This window comes from Ambystoma mexicanum, chromosome 9 (genome assembly GCF_040938575.1).
Source record: "Ambystoma mexicanum isolate Mex_15411 chromosome 9, UKY_AmexF1_1, whole genome shotgun sequence".
Taxonomy (NCBI): domain Eukaryota; kingdom Metazoa; phylum Chordata; class Amphibia; order Caudata; family Ambystomatidae; genus Ambystoma; species Ambystoma mexicanum.
In genome coordinates this window covers 561,782,571-561,796,075 of record NC_090931.1, presented here as the reverse complement: position 1 = coordinate 561,796,075, position 13,505 = coordinate 561,782,571, and the positions used below count along the sequence as shown (strand labels likewise).

The 13,505-nt window shown below is 47.5% G+C and overlaps 13 non-coding genes across 13 annotated transcripts; all 13 read right to left on the bottom strand.

Moving 5' to 3' along the window:
* Positions 1-667: 667 nt before the first annotated feature.
* LOC138490720 (small nucleolar RNA U3) lies at positions 668-885 on the bottom strand. The gene has a single exon (XR_011275635.1). It is a non-coding gene; the product is annotated as a small nucleolar RNA U3 (small nucleolar RNA).
* Positions 886-1,720: 835 nt separating this feature from the next.
* Positions 1,721-1,938, bottom strand: LOC138489886 (small nucleolar RNA U3). The gene has a single exon (XR_011274980.1). It is a non-coding gene; the product is annotated as a small nucleolar RNA U3 (small nucleolar RNA).
* An 835-nt stretch (positions 1,939-2,773) lies between these two features.
* Positions 2,774-2,991, bottom strand: LOC138490715 (small nucleolar RNA U3). Its single transcript, XR_011275630.1, has one exon. It is a non-coding gene; the product is annotated as a small nucleolar RNA U3 (small nucleolar RNA).
* An 824-nt stretch (positions 2,992-3,815) lies between these two features.
* On the bottom strand, positions 3,816-4,033 carry LOC138489885 (small nucleolar RNA U3). Its single transcript, XR_011274979.1, has one exon. It is a non-coding gene; the product is annotated as a small nucleolar RNA U3 (small nucleolar RNA).
* Positions 4,034-4,856: 823 nt separating this feature from the next.
* On the bottom strand, positions 4,857-5,074 carry LOC138489884 (small nucleolar RNA U3). The gene has a single exon (XR_011274978.1). It is a non-coding gene; the product is annotated as a small nucleolar RNA U3 (small nucleolar RNA).
* Positions 5,075-5,897: 823 nt separating this feature from the next.
* Positions 5,898-6,115, bottom strand: LOC138490283 (small nucleolar RNA U3). Its single transcript, XR_011275327.1, has one exon. It is a non-coding gene; the product is annotated as a small nucleolar RNA U3 (small nucleolar RNA).
* Positions 6,116-6,950: 835 nt separating this feature from the next.
* On the bottom strand, positions 6,951-7,168 carry LOC138490237 (small nucleolar RNA U3). The gene has a single exon (XR_011275286.1). It is a non-coding gene; the product is annotated as a small nucleolar RNA U3 (small nucleolar RNA).
* Positions 7,169-7,991: 823 nt separating this feature from the next.
* LOC138489883 (small nucleolar RNA U3) lies at positions 7,992-8,209 on the bottom strand. The gene has a single exon (XR_011274977.1). It is a non-coding gene; the product is annotated as a small nucleolar RNA U3 (small nucleolar RNA).
* Positions 8,210-9,044: 835 nt separating this feature from the next.
* Positions 9,045-9,262, bottom strand: LOC138490714 (small nucleolar RNA U3). Its single transcript, XR_011275629.1, has one exon. It is a non-coding gene; the product is annotated as a small nucleolar RNA U3 (small nucleolar RNA).
* Positions 9,263-10,097: 835 nt separating this feature from the next.
* Positions 10,098-10,315, bottom strand: LOC138489882 (small nucleolar RNA U3). The gene has a single exon (XR_011274976.1). It is a non-coding gene; the product is annotated as a small nucleolar RNA U3 (small nucleolar RNA).
* An 835-nt stretch (positions 10,316-11,150) lies between these two features.
* LOC138489881 (small nucleolar RNA U3) lies at positions 11,151-11,368 on the bottom strand. Its single transcript, XR_011274975.1, has one exon. It is a non-coding gene; the product is annotated as a small nucleolar RNA U3 (small nucleolar RNA).
* Positions 11,369-12,192: 824 nt separating this feature from the next.
* Positions 12,193-12,410, bottom strand: LOC138489880 (small nucleolar RNA U3). The gene has a single exon (XR_011274974.1). It is a non-coding gene; the product is annotated as a small nucleolar RNA U3 (small nucleolar RNA).
* Positions 12,411-13,245: 835 nt separating this feature from the next.
* On the bottom strand, positions 13,246-13,463 carry LOC138490712 (small nucleolar RNA U3). The gene has a single exon (XR_011275628.1). It is a non-coding gene; the product is annotated as a small nucleolar RNA U3 (small nucleolar RNA).
* Positions 13,464-13,505: the final 42 nt, after the last annotated feature.

Genomic DNA, 13,505 nt, shown 5'->3' with positions numbered 1-13,505 from the left:
AGATGACAAAAATGCCTGTACTTTGTAAATTTACATATTGAAGACCAGCAGCCAATAAAATTCGTCAGTGTGGATGACAGAGACAAGGGGCTCCCATGGCCCAGCCAAGGCTGGCCTCAGTAAACAGAGTGGCCATATTACGATGGCAATGAGTGTTATTCAATATCTGGGAAGCTTTGCAGTGGAATTCGAGCAAGCATAAGTGGGAGGCAACGTGAACAATGGCGGTGTGACTTTTATGAGAACGTAATGCATGTGATGGAAGGGTATTGCGCGCATTGGCCAGACAAGCATTTGAGTCGGACCTGAAAAGTACCCAGCTGAATAGGCAGATTCAAATCCCCCAAAAGGGCAGTACAGTGTTGTTTTCACAGAAGCACGAGGATTGCGCCAGATGGAAAACAGTGGCAAATCAGAATGGCTTAACCTTTGTGAAATGGAAGTAGGCCAGCATGCAACAGCCGGAACTTGTCGCTTGGGTCCCCCAGGGCAGCGCACAAAAGGGCCCACGGCCAATTGTGTTTACCGGGGCGACGCAAGGTGTTTGGTCCATGTGGAGATTTGCACAGCTAACAAATCAGAACCCACATAATCGACAGCACAGACACCAAGCAACCCTAAGAACAGGGGAGCTGTCTCTATTTTTCACCAGAATAATAAGCAGCTAACCACTCAGTTTGTGTTCCCTTCCTCCAACCCTCCTGAAAGGGAGAGAGGAACGGTCATCAATAGCAGACAGCAGCTGCATAAATGCAACACTGTTCACTTGCTTCACGCTCAGAAGAGAACACTTCAACTCTTCCTCGTGGTTAGCGAAGACCAGACACTTTCGAACACATTTCCTCAGTTAAGAACTATAGAAATGATCCCTGAAAGTATAGTCTTAATAGCACAAAGGGCAGCCCAGGCAGGTGGAAGAAGCTGCCACCCATCTCACTTAGGGTGGGAAAGCGTCTATCGTCCCAAAGGCAACAAAAAGCCCCTCCATTTCTGCATAGGAAAACCTTTCCCGCAACACCATAGAAAACATTTCCTATCCATAGCGTTGGCAAAAGATGACAAAAATGCCTGTACTTTGTAAATTTACATATTGAAGACCAGCAGCCAATAAAATTCGTCAGTGTGGATGACAGAGACAAGGGGCTCCCATGGCCCAGCCAAGGCTGGCCTCAGTAAACAGAGTGGCCATATTACGATGGCAATGAGTGTTATTCAATATCTGGGAAGCTTTGCAGTGGAATTCGAGCAAGCATAAGTGGGAGGCAACGTGAACAATGGCGGTGTGACATTTATGAGAACGTAATGCATGTGATGGAAGGGTATTGCGCGCATTGGCCAGACAAGCATTTGAGTCGGACCTGAAAAGTACCCAGCTGAATAGGCAGATTCAAATCCCCCAAAGGGGCAGTACAGTGTTGTTTTCACAGAAGCACGAGGATTGCGCCAGATGGAAAACAGTGGCAAATCAGAATGGCTTAACCTTTGTGAAATGGAAGTAGGCCAGCATGCAACAGCCGGAACTTGTCGCTTGGGTCCCCCAGGGCAGCGCACAAAAGGGCCCACGGCCAATTGTGTTTACCGGGGAGACGCAAGGTGTTTGGTCCATGTGGAGATTTGCACAGCTAAAAAATCAGAACCCACATAATCGACAGCACAGACACCAAGCAACCCTAAGAACAGGGGAGCTGTCTCTATTTTTCACCAGAATAATAAGCAGCTAACCACTCAGTTTGTGTTCCCTTCCTCCAACCCTCCTGAAAGGGAGAGAGGAACGGTCATCAATAGCAGACAGCAGCTGCATAAATGCAACACTGTCCACTTGCTTCACGCTCAGAAGAGAACACTTCAACTCTTCCTCGTGGTTAGCGAAGACCAGACACTTTCGAACACATTTCCTCAGTTAAGAACTATAGAAATGATCCCTGAAAGTATAGTCTTAATAGCACAAAGGGCAGCCCAGGCAGGTGGAAGAAGCTGCCACCCATCTCACTTAGGGTGGGAAAGCGTCTATCGTCCCAAAGGCAACAAAAAGCCCCTCCATTTCTGCATAGGAAAACCTTTCCCGCAACACCATAGAAAACATTTCCTATCCATAGCGTTGGCAAAAGATGACAAAAATGCCTGTACTTTGTAAATTTACATATTGAAGACCAGCAGCCAATAAAATTCGTCAGTGTGGATGACAGAGACAAGGGGCTCCCATGGCCCAGCCAAGGCTGGCCTCAGTAAACAGAGTGGCCATATTACGATGGCAATGAGTGTTATTCAATATCTGGGAAGCTTTGCAGTGGAATTCGAGCAAGCATAAGTGGGAGGCAACGTGAACAATGGCGGTGTGACTTTTATGAGAACGTAATGCATGTGATGGAAGGGTATTGCGCGCATTGGCCAGACAAGCATTTGAGTCGGACCTGAAAAGTACCCAGCTGAATAGGCAGATTCAAATCCCCCAAAGGGGCAGTACAGTGTTGTTTTCACAGAAGCACGAGGATTGCGCCAGATGGAAAACAGTGGCAAATCAGAATGGCTTAACCTTTGTGAAATGGAAGTAGGCCAGCATGCAACAGCCGGAACTTGTCGCTTGGGTCCCCCAGGGCAGCGCACAAAAGGGCCCACGGCCAATTGTGTTTACCGGGGCGACGCAAGGTGTTTGGTCCATGTGGAGATTTGCACAGCTAACAAATCAGAACCCACATAATCGACAGCACAGACACCAAGCAACCCTAAGAACAGGGGAGCTGTCTCTATTTTTCACCAGAATAATAAGCAGCTAACCACTCAGTTTGTGTTCCCTTCCTCCAACCCTCCTGAAAGGGAGAGAGGAACGGTCATCAATAGCAGACAGCAGCTGCATAAATGCAACACTGTTCACTTGCTTCACGCTCAGAAGAGAACACTTCAACTCTTCCTCGTGGTTAGCGAAGACCAGACACTTTCGAACACATTTCCTCAGTTAAGAACTATAGAAATGATCCCTGAAAGTATAGTCTTAATAGCACAAAGGGCAGCCCAGGCAGGTGGAAGAAGCTGCCACCCATCTCACTTAGGGTGGGAAAGCGTCTATCGTCCCAAAGGCAACAAAAAGCCCCTCCATTTCTGCATAGGAAAACCTTTCCCGCAACACCATAGAAAACATTTCCTATCCATAGCGTTGGCAAAAGATGACAAAAATGCCTGTACTTTGTAAATTTACATATTGAAGACCAGCAGCCAATAAAATTCGTCAGTGTGGATGACAGAGACAAGGGGCTCCCATGGCCCAGCCAAGGCTGGCCTCAGTAAACAGAGTGGCCATATTACGATGGCAATGAGTGTTATTCAATATCTGGGAAGCTTTGCAGTGGAATTCGAGCAAGCATAAGTGGGAGGCAACGTGAACAATGGCGGTGTGACTTTTATGAGAACGTAATGCATGTGATGGAAGGGTATTGCGCGCATTGGCCAGACAAGCATTTGAGTCGGACCTGAAAAGTACCCAGCTGAATAGGCAGATTCAAAGGCAGTACAGTGTTGTTTTCACAGAAGCACGAGGATTGCGCCAGATGGAAAACAGTGGCAAATCAGAATGGCTTAACCTTTGTGAAATGGAAGTAGGCCAGCATGCAACAGCCGGAACTTGTCGCTTGGGTCCCCCAGGGCAGCGCACAAAAGGGCCCATGGCCAATTGTGTTTACCGGGGCGACGCAAGGTGTTTGGTCCATGTGGAGATTTGCACAGCTAACAAATCAGAACCCACATAATCGACAGCACAGACACCAAGCAACCCTAAGAACAGGGGAGCTGTCTCTATTTTTCACCAGAATAATAAGCAGCTAACCACTCAGTTTGTGTTCCCTTCCTCCAACCCTCCTGAAAGGGAGAGAGGAACGGTCATCAATAGCAGACAGCAGCTGCATAAATGCAACACTGTCCACTTGCTTCACGCTCAGAAGAGAACACTTCAACTCTTCCTCGTGGTTAGCGAAGACCAGACACTTTCGAACACATTTCCTCAGTTAAGAACTATAGAAATGATCCCTGAAAGTATAGTCTTAATAGCACAAAGGGCAGCCCAGGCAGGTGGAAGAAGCTGCCACCCATCTCACTTAGGGTGTGAAAGCGTCTATCGTCCCAAAGGCAACAAAAAGCCCCTCCATTTCTGCATAGGAAAACCTTTCCCGCAACACCATAGAAAACATTTCCTATCCATAGCGTTGGCAAAAGATGACAAAAATGCCTGTACTTTGTAAATTTACATATTGAAGACCAGCAGCCAATAAAATTCGTCAGTGTGGATGACAGAGACAAGGGGCTCCCATGGCCCAGCCAAGGCTGGCCTCAGTAAACAGAGTGGCCATATTACGATGGCAATGAGTGTTATTCAATATCTGGGAAGCTTTGCAGTGGAATTCGAGCAAGCATAAGTGGGAGGCAACGTGAACAATGGCGGTGTGACTTTTATGAGAACGTAATGCATGTGATGGAAGGGTATTGCGCGCATTGGCCAGACAAGCATTTGAGTCGGACCTGAAAAGTACCCAGCTGAATAGGCAGATTCAAAGGCAGTACAGTGTTGTTTTCACAGAAGCACGAGGATTGCGCCAGATGAAAAACAGTGGCAAATCAGAATGGCTTAACCTTTGTGAAATGGAAGTAGGCCAGCATGCAACAGCCGGAACTTGTCGCTTGGGTCCCCCAGGGCAGCGCACAAAAGGGCCCACGGCAATTGTGTTTACCGGGGCGACGCAAGGTGTTTGGTCCATGTGGAGATTTGCACAGCTAACAAATCAGAACCCACATAATCGACAGCACAGACACCAAGCAACCCTAAGAACAGGGGAGCTGTCTCTATTTTTCACCAGAATAATAAGCAGCTAACCACTCAGTTTGTGTTCCCTTCCTCCAACCCTCCTGAAAGGGAGAGAGGAACGGTCATCAATAGCAGACAGCAGCTGCATAAATGCAACACTGTCCACTTGCTTCACGCTCAGAAGAGAACACTTCAACTCTTCCTCGTGGTTAGCGAAGACCAGACACTTTCGAACACATTTCCTCAGTTAAGAACTATAGAAATGATCCCTGAAAGTATAGTCTTAATAGCACAAAGGGCAGCCCAGGCAGGTGGAAGAAGCTGCCACCAATCTCACTTAGGGTGGGAAAGCGTCTATCGTCCCAAATGCAACAAAAAGCCCCTCCATTTCTGCATAGGAAAACCTTTCCCGCAACACCATAGAAAACATTTCCTATCCATAGCGTTGGCAAAAGATGACAAAAATGCCTGTACTTTGTAAATTTACATATTGAAGACCAGCAGCCAATAAAATTCGTCAGTGTGGATGACAGAGACAAGGGGCTCCCATGGCCCAGCCAAGGCTGGCCTCAGTAAACAGAGTGGCCATATTACGATGGCAATGAGTGTTATTCAATATCTGGGAAGCTTTGCAGTGGAATTCGAGCAAGCATAAGTGGGAGGCAACGTGAACAATGGCGGTGTGACTTTTATGAGAACGTAATGCATGTGATGGAAGGGTATTGCGCGCATTGGCCAGACAAGCATTTGAGTCGGACCTGAAAAGTACCCAGCTGAATAGGCAGATTCAAAGGCAGTACAGTGTTGTTTTCACAGAAGCACGAGGATTGCGCCAGATGAAAAACAGTGGCAAATCAGAATGGCTTAACCTTTGTGAAATGGAAGTAGGCCAGCATGCAACAGCCGGAACTTGTCGCTTGGGTCCCCCAGGGCAGCGCACAAAAGGGCCCACGGCAATTGTGTTTACCAGGGCGACGCAAGGTGTTTGGTCCATGTGGAGATTTGCACAGCTAACAAATCAGAACCCACATAATCGACAGCACAGACACCAAGCAACCCTAAGAACAGGGGAGCTGTCTCTATTTTTCACCAGAATAATAAGCAGCTAACCACTCAGTTTGTGTTCCCTTCCTCCAACCCTCCTGAAAGGGAGAAAGGAACGGTCATCAATAGCAGACAGCAGCTGCATAAATGCAACACTGTCCACTTGCTTCACGCTCAGAAGAGAACACTTCAACTCTTCCTCGTGGTTAGCGAAGACCAGACACTTTCGAACACATTTCCTCAGTTAAGAACTATAGAAATGATCCCTGAAAGTATAGTCTTAATAGCACAAAGGGCAGCCCAGGCAGGTGGAAGAAGCTGCCACCCATCTCACTTAGGGTGGGAAAGCGTCTATCGTCCCAAAGGCAACAAAAAGCCCCTCCATTTCTGCATAGGAAAACCTTTCCCGCAACACCATAGAAAACATTTCCTATCCATAGCGTTGGCAAAAGATGACAAAAATGCCTGTACTTTGTAAATTTACATATTGAAGACCAGCAGCCAATAAAATTCGTCAGTGTGGATGACAGAGACAAGGGGCTCCCATGGCCCAGCCAAGGCTGGCCTCAGTAAACAGAGTGGCCATATTACGATGGCAATGAGTGTTATTCAATATCTGGGAAGCTTTGCAGTGGAATTCGAGCAAGCATAAGTGGGAGGCAACGTGAACAATGGCGGTGTGACTTTTATGAGAACGTAATGCATGTGATGGAAGGGTATTGCGCGCATTGGCCAGACAAGCATTTGAGTCGGACCTGAAAAGTACCCAGCTGAATAGGCAGATTCAAATCCCCCAAAAGGGCAGTACAGTGTTGTTTTCACAGAAGCACGAGGATTGCGCCAGATGGAAAACAGTGGCAAATCAGAATGGCTTAACTTTTGTGAAATGGAAGTAGGCCAGCATGCAACAGCCGGAACTTGTCGCTTGGGTCCCCCAGGGCAGCGCACAAAAGGGCCCACGGCCAATTGTGTTTACCGGGGCGACACAAGGTGTTTGGTCCATGTGGAGATTTGCACAGCTAACAAATCAGAACCCACATAATCGACAGCACAGACACCAAGCAACCCTAAGAAGAGGGGAGCTGTCTCTATTTTTCACCAGAATAATAAGCAGCTAACCACTCAGTTTGTGTTCCCTTCCTCCAACCCTCCTGAAAGGGAGAGAGGAACGGTCATCAATAGCAGACAGCAGCTGCATAAATGCAACACTGTCCACTTGCTTCACGCTCAGAAGAGAACACTTCAACTCTTCCTCGTGGTTAGCGAAGACCAGACACTTTCAAACACATTTCCTCAGTTAAGCACTATAGAAATGATCCCTGAAAGTATAGTCTTAATAGCACAAAGGGCAGCCCAGGCAGGTGGAAGAAGCTGCCACCCATCTCACTTAGGGTGGGAAAGCGTCTATCGTCCCAAAGGCAACAAAAAGCCCCTCCATTTCTGCATAGGAAAACCTTTCCCGCAACACCATAGAAAACATTTCCTATCCATAGCGTTGGCAAAAGATGACAAAAATGCCTGTACTTTGTAAATTTACATATTGAAGACCAGCAGCCAATAAAATTCGTCAGTGTGGATGACAGAGACAAGGGGCTCCCATGGCCCAGCCAAGGCTGGCCTCAGTAAACAGAGTGGCCATATTACGATGGCAATGAGTGTTATTCAATATCTGGGAAGCTTTGCAGTGGAATTCGAGCAAGCATAAGTGGGAGGCAACGTGAACAATGGCGGTGTGACTTTTATGAGAACGTAATGCATGTGATGGAAGGGTATTGCGCGCATTGGCCAGACAAGCATTTGAGTCGGACCTGAAAAGTACCCAGCTGAATAGGCAGATTCAAAGGCAGTACAGTGTTGTTTTCACAGAAGCACGAGGATTGCGCCAGATGAAAAACAGTGGCAAATCAGAATGGCTTAACCTTTGTGAAATGGAAGTAGGCCAGCATGCAACAGCCGGAACTTGTCGCTTGGGTCCCCCAGGGCAGCGCACAAAAGGGCCCACGGCAATTGTGTTTACCGGGGCGACGCAAGGTGTTTGGTCCATGTGGAGATTTGCACAGCTAACAAATCAGAACCCACATAATCGACAGCACAGACACCAAGCAACCCTAAGAACAGGGGAGCTGTCTCTATTTTTCACCAGAATAATAAGCAGCTAACCACTCAGTTTGTGTTCCCTTCCTCCAACCCTCCTGAAAGGGAGAGAGGAACGGTCATCAATAGCAGACAGCAGCTGCATAAATGCAACACTGTCCACTTGCTTCACGCTCAGAAGAGAACACTTCAACTCTTCCTCGTGGTTAGCGAAGACCAGACACTTTCGAACACATTTCCTCAGTTAAGAACTATAGAAATGATCCCTGAAAGTATAGTCTTAATAGCACAAAGGGCAGCCCAGGCAGGTGGAAGAAGCTGCCACCCATCTCGCTTAGGGTGGGAAAGCGTCTATCGTCCCAAATGCAACAAAAAGCCCCTCCATTTCTGCATAGGAAAACCTTTCCCGCAACACCATAGAAAACATTTCCTATCCATAGCGTTGGCAAAAGATGACAAAAATGCCTGTACTTTGTAAATTTACATATTGAAGACCAGCAGCCAATAAAATTCGTCAGTGTGGATGACAGAGACAAGGGGCTCCCATGGCCCAGCCAAGGCTGGCCTCAGTAAACAGAGTGGCCATATTACGATGGCAATGAGTGTTATTCAATATCTGGGAAGCTTTGCAGTGGAATTCGAGCAAGCATAAGTGGGAGGCAACGTGAACAATGGCGGTGTGACTTTTATGAGAACGTAATGCATGTGATGGAAGGGTATTGCGCGCATTGGCCAGACAAGCATTTGAGTCGGACCTGAAAAGTACCCAGCTGAATAGGCAGATTCAAATCCCCCAAAGGGGCAGTACAGTGTTGTTTTCACAGAAGCACGAGGATTGCGCCAGATGGAAAACAGTGGCAAATCAGAATGGCTTAACCTTTGTGAAATGGAAGTAGGCCAGCATGCAACAGCCGGAACTTGTCGCTTGGGTCCCCCAGGGCAGCGCACAAAAGGGCCCACGGCCAATTGTGTTTACCGGGGCGACGCAAGGTGTTTGGTCCATGTGGAGATTTGCACAGCTAACAAATCAGAACCCACATAATCGACAGCACAGACACCAAGCAACCCTAAGAACAGGGGAGCTGTCTCTATTTTTCACCAGAATAATAAGCAGCTAACCACTCAGTTTGTGTTCCCTTCCTCCAACCCTCCTGAAAGGGAGAGAGGAACGGTCATCAATAGCAGACAGCAGCTGCATAAATGCAACACTGTTCACTTGCTTCACGCTCAGAAGAGAACACTTCAACTCTTCCTCGTGGTTAGCGAAGACCAGACACTTTCGAACACATTTCCTCAGTTAAGAACTATAGAAATGATCCCTGAAAGTATAGTCTTAATAGCACAAAGGGCAGCCCAGGCAGGTGGAAGAAGCTGCCACCCATCTCACTTAGGGTGGGAAAGCGTCTATCGTCCCAAAGGCAACAAAAAGCCCCTCCATTTCTGCATAGGAAAACCTTTCCCGCAACACCATAGAAAACATTTCCTATCCATAGCGTTGGCAAAAGATGACAAAAATGCCTGTACTTTGTAAATTTACATATTGAAGACCAGCAGCCAATAAAATTCGTCAGTGTGGATGACAGAGACAAGGGGCTCCCATGGCCCAGCCAAGGCTGGCCTCAGTAAACAGAGTGGCCATATTACGATGGCAATGAGTGTTATTCAATATCTGGGAAGCTTTGCAGTGGAATTCGAGCAAGCATAAGTGGGAGGCAACGTGAACAATGGCGGTGTGACTTTTATGAGAACGTAATGCATGTGATGGAAGGGTATTGCGCGCATTGGCCAGACAAGCATTTGAGTCGGACCTGAAAAGTACCCAGCTGAATAGGCAGATTCAAATCCCCCAAAAGGGCAGTACAGTGTTGTTTTCACAGAAGCACGAGGATTGCGCCAGATGGAAAACAGTGGCAAATCAGAATGGCTTAACCTTTGTGAAATGGAAGTAGGCCAGCATGCAACAGCCGGAACTTGTCGCTTGGGTCCCCCAGGGCAGCGCACAAAAGGGCCCACGGCCAATTGTGTTTACCGGGGCGACGCAAGGTGTTTGGTCCATGTGGAGATTTGCACAGCTAACAAATCAGAACCCACATAATCGACAGCACAGACACCAAGCAACCCTAAGAACAGGGGAGCTGTCTCTATTTTTCACCAGAATAATAAGCAGCTAACCACTCAGTTTGTGTTCCCTTCCTCCAACCCTCCTGAAAGGGAGAGAGGAACGGTCATCAATAGCAGACAGCAGCTGCATAAATGCAACACTGTCCACTTGCTTCACGCTCAGAAGAGAACACTTCAACTCTTCCTCGTGGTTAGCGAAGACCAGACACTTTCGAACACATTTCCTCAGTTAAGAACTATAGAAATGATCCCTGAAAGTATAGTCTTAATAGCACAAAGGGCAGCCCAGGCAGGTGGAAGAAGCTGCCACCCATCTCACTTAGGGTGGGAAAGCGTCTATCGTCCCAAAGGCAACAAAAAGCCCCTCCATTTCTGCATAGGAAAACCTTTCCCGCAACACCATAGAAAACATTTCCTATCCATAGCGTTGGCAAAAGATGACAAAAATGCCTGTACTTTGTAAATTTACATATTGAAGACCAGCAGCCAATAAAATTCGTCAGTGTGGATGACAGAGACAAGGGGCTCCCATGGCCCAGCCAAGGCTGGCCTCAGTAAACAGAGTGGCCATATTACGATGGCAATGAGTGTTATTCAATATCTGGGAAGCTTTGCAGTGGAATTCGAGCAAGCATAAGTGGGAGGCAACGTGAACAATGGCGGTGTGACTTTTATGAGAACGTAATGCATGTGATGGAAGGGTATTGCGCGCATTGGCCAGACAAGCATTTGAGTCGGACCTGAAAAGTACCCAGCTGAATAGGCAGATTCAAATCCCCCAAAAGGGCAGTACAGTGTTGTTTTCACAGAAGCACGAGGATTGCGCCAGATGGAAAACAGTGGCAAATCAGAATGGCTTAACCTTTGTGAAATGGAAGTAGGCCAGCATGCAACAGCCGGAACTTGTCGCTTGGGTCCCCCAGGGCAGCGCACAAAAGGGCCCACGGCCAATTGTGTTTACCGGGGCGACGCAAGGTGTTTGGTCCATGTGGAGATTTGCACAGCTAACAAATCAGAACCCACATAATCGACAGCACAGACACCAAGCAACCCTAAGAACAGGGGAGCTGTCTCTATTTTTCACCAGAATAATAAGCAGCTAACCACTCAGTTTGTGTTCCCTTCCTCCAACCCTCCTGAAAGGGAGAGAGGAACGGTCATCAATAGCAGACAGCAGCTGCATAAATGCAACACTGTCCACTTGCTTCACGCTCAGAAGAGAACACTTCAACTCTTCCTCGTGGTTAGCGAAGACCAGACACTTTCGAACACATTTCCTCAGTTAAGAACTATAGAAATGATCCCTGAAAGTATAGTCTTAATAGCACAAAGGGCAGCCCAGGCAGGTGGAAGAAGCTGCCACCCATCTCACTTAGGGTGGGAAAGCGTCTATCGTCCCAAAGGCAACAAAAAGCCCCTCCATTTCTGCATAGGAAAACCTTTCCCGCAACACCATAGAAAACATTTCCTATCCATAGCGTTGGCAAAAGATGACAAAAATGCCTGTACTTTGTAAATTTACATATTGAAGACCAGCAGCCAATAAAATTCGTCAGTGTGGATGACAGAGACAAGGGGCTCCCATGGCCCAGCCAAGGCTGGCCTCAGTAAACAGAGTGGCCATATTACGATGGCAATGAGTGTTATTCAATATCTGGGAAGCTTTGCAGTGGAATTCGAGCAAGCATAAGTGGGAGGCAACGTGAACAATGGCGGTGTGACTTTTATGAGAACGTAATGCATGTGATGGAAGGGTATTGCGCGCATTGGCCAGACAAGCATTTGAGTCGGACCTGAAAAGTACCCAGCTGAATAGGCAGATTCAAAGGCAGTACAGTGTTGTTTTCACAGAAGCACGAGGATTGCGCCAGATGGAAAACAGTGGCAAATCAGAATGGCTTAACCTTTGTGAAATGGAAGTAGGCCAGCATGCAACAGCCGGAACTTGTCGCTTGGGTCCCCCAGGGCAGCGCACAAAAGGGCCCACGGCCAATTGTGTTTACCGGGGCGACGCAAGGTGTTTGGTCCATGTGGAGATTTGCACAGCTAACAAATCAGAACCCACATAATCGACAGCACAGACACCAAGCAACCCTAAGAACAGGGGAGCTGTCTCTATTTTTCACCAGAATAATAAGCAGCTAACCACTCAGTTTGTGTTCCCTTCCTCCAACCCTCCTGAAAGGGAGAGAGGAACGGTCATCAATAGCAGACAGCAGCTGCATAAATGCAACACTGTCCACTTGCTTCACGCTCAGAAGAGAACACTTCAACTCTTCCTCGTGGTTAGCGAAGACCAGACACTTTCGAACACATTTCCTCAGTTAAGAACTATAGAAATGATCCCTGAAAGTATAGTCTTAATAGCACAAAGGGCAGCCCAGGCAGGTGGAAGAAGCTGCCACCCATCTCACTTAGGGTGGGAAAGCGTCTATCGTCCCAAATGCAACAAAAAGCCCCTCCATTTCTGCATAGGAAAACCTTTCCCGCAACACCATAGAAAACATTTCCTATCCATAGCGTTGGCAAAAGATGACAAAAATGCCTGTACTTTGTAAATTTACATATTGAAGACCAGCAGCCAATAAAATTCGTCAGTGTGGATGACAGAGACAAGGGGCTCCCATGGCCCAGCCAAGGCTGGCCTCAGTAAACAGAGTGGCCATATTACGATGGCAATGAGTGTTATTCAATATCTGGGAAGCTTTGCAGTGGAATTCGAGCAAGCATAAGTGGGAGGCAACGTGAACAATGGCGGTGTGACTTTTATGAGAACGTAATGCATGTGATGGAAGGGTATTGCGCGCATTGGCCAGACAAGCATTTGAGTCGGACCTGAAAAGTACCCAGCTGAATAGGCAGATTCAAATCCCCCAAAAGGGCAGTACAGTGTTGTTTTCACAGAAGCACGAGGATTGCGCCAGATGGAAAACAGTGGCAAATCAGAATGGCTTAACCTTTGTGAAATGGAAGTAGGCCAGCATGCAACAGCCGGAACTTGTCGCTTGGGTCCCCCAGGGCAGCGCACAAAAGGGCCCACGGCCAATTGTGTTTACCGGGGCGACGCAAGGTGTTTGGTCCATGTGGAGATTTGCACAGCTAACAAATCAGAACCCACATAATCGACAGCACAGACACCAAGCAACCCTAAGAACAGGGGAGCTGTCTCTATTTTTCACCAGAATAATAAGCAGCTAACCACTCAGTTTGTGTTCCCTTCCTCCAACCCTCCTGAAAGGGAGAGAGGAACGGTCATCAATAGCAGACAGCAGCTGCATAAATGCAACACTGTTCACTTGCTTCACGCTCAGAAGAGAACACTTCAACTCTTCCTCGTGGTTAGCGAAGACCAGACACTTTCGAACACATTTCCTCAGTTAAGAACTATAGAAATGATCCCTGAAAGTATAGTCTTAATAGCACAAAGGGCAGCCCAGGCAGGTGGAAGAAGCTGCCA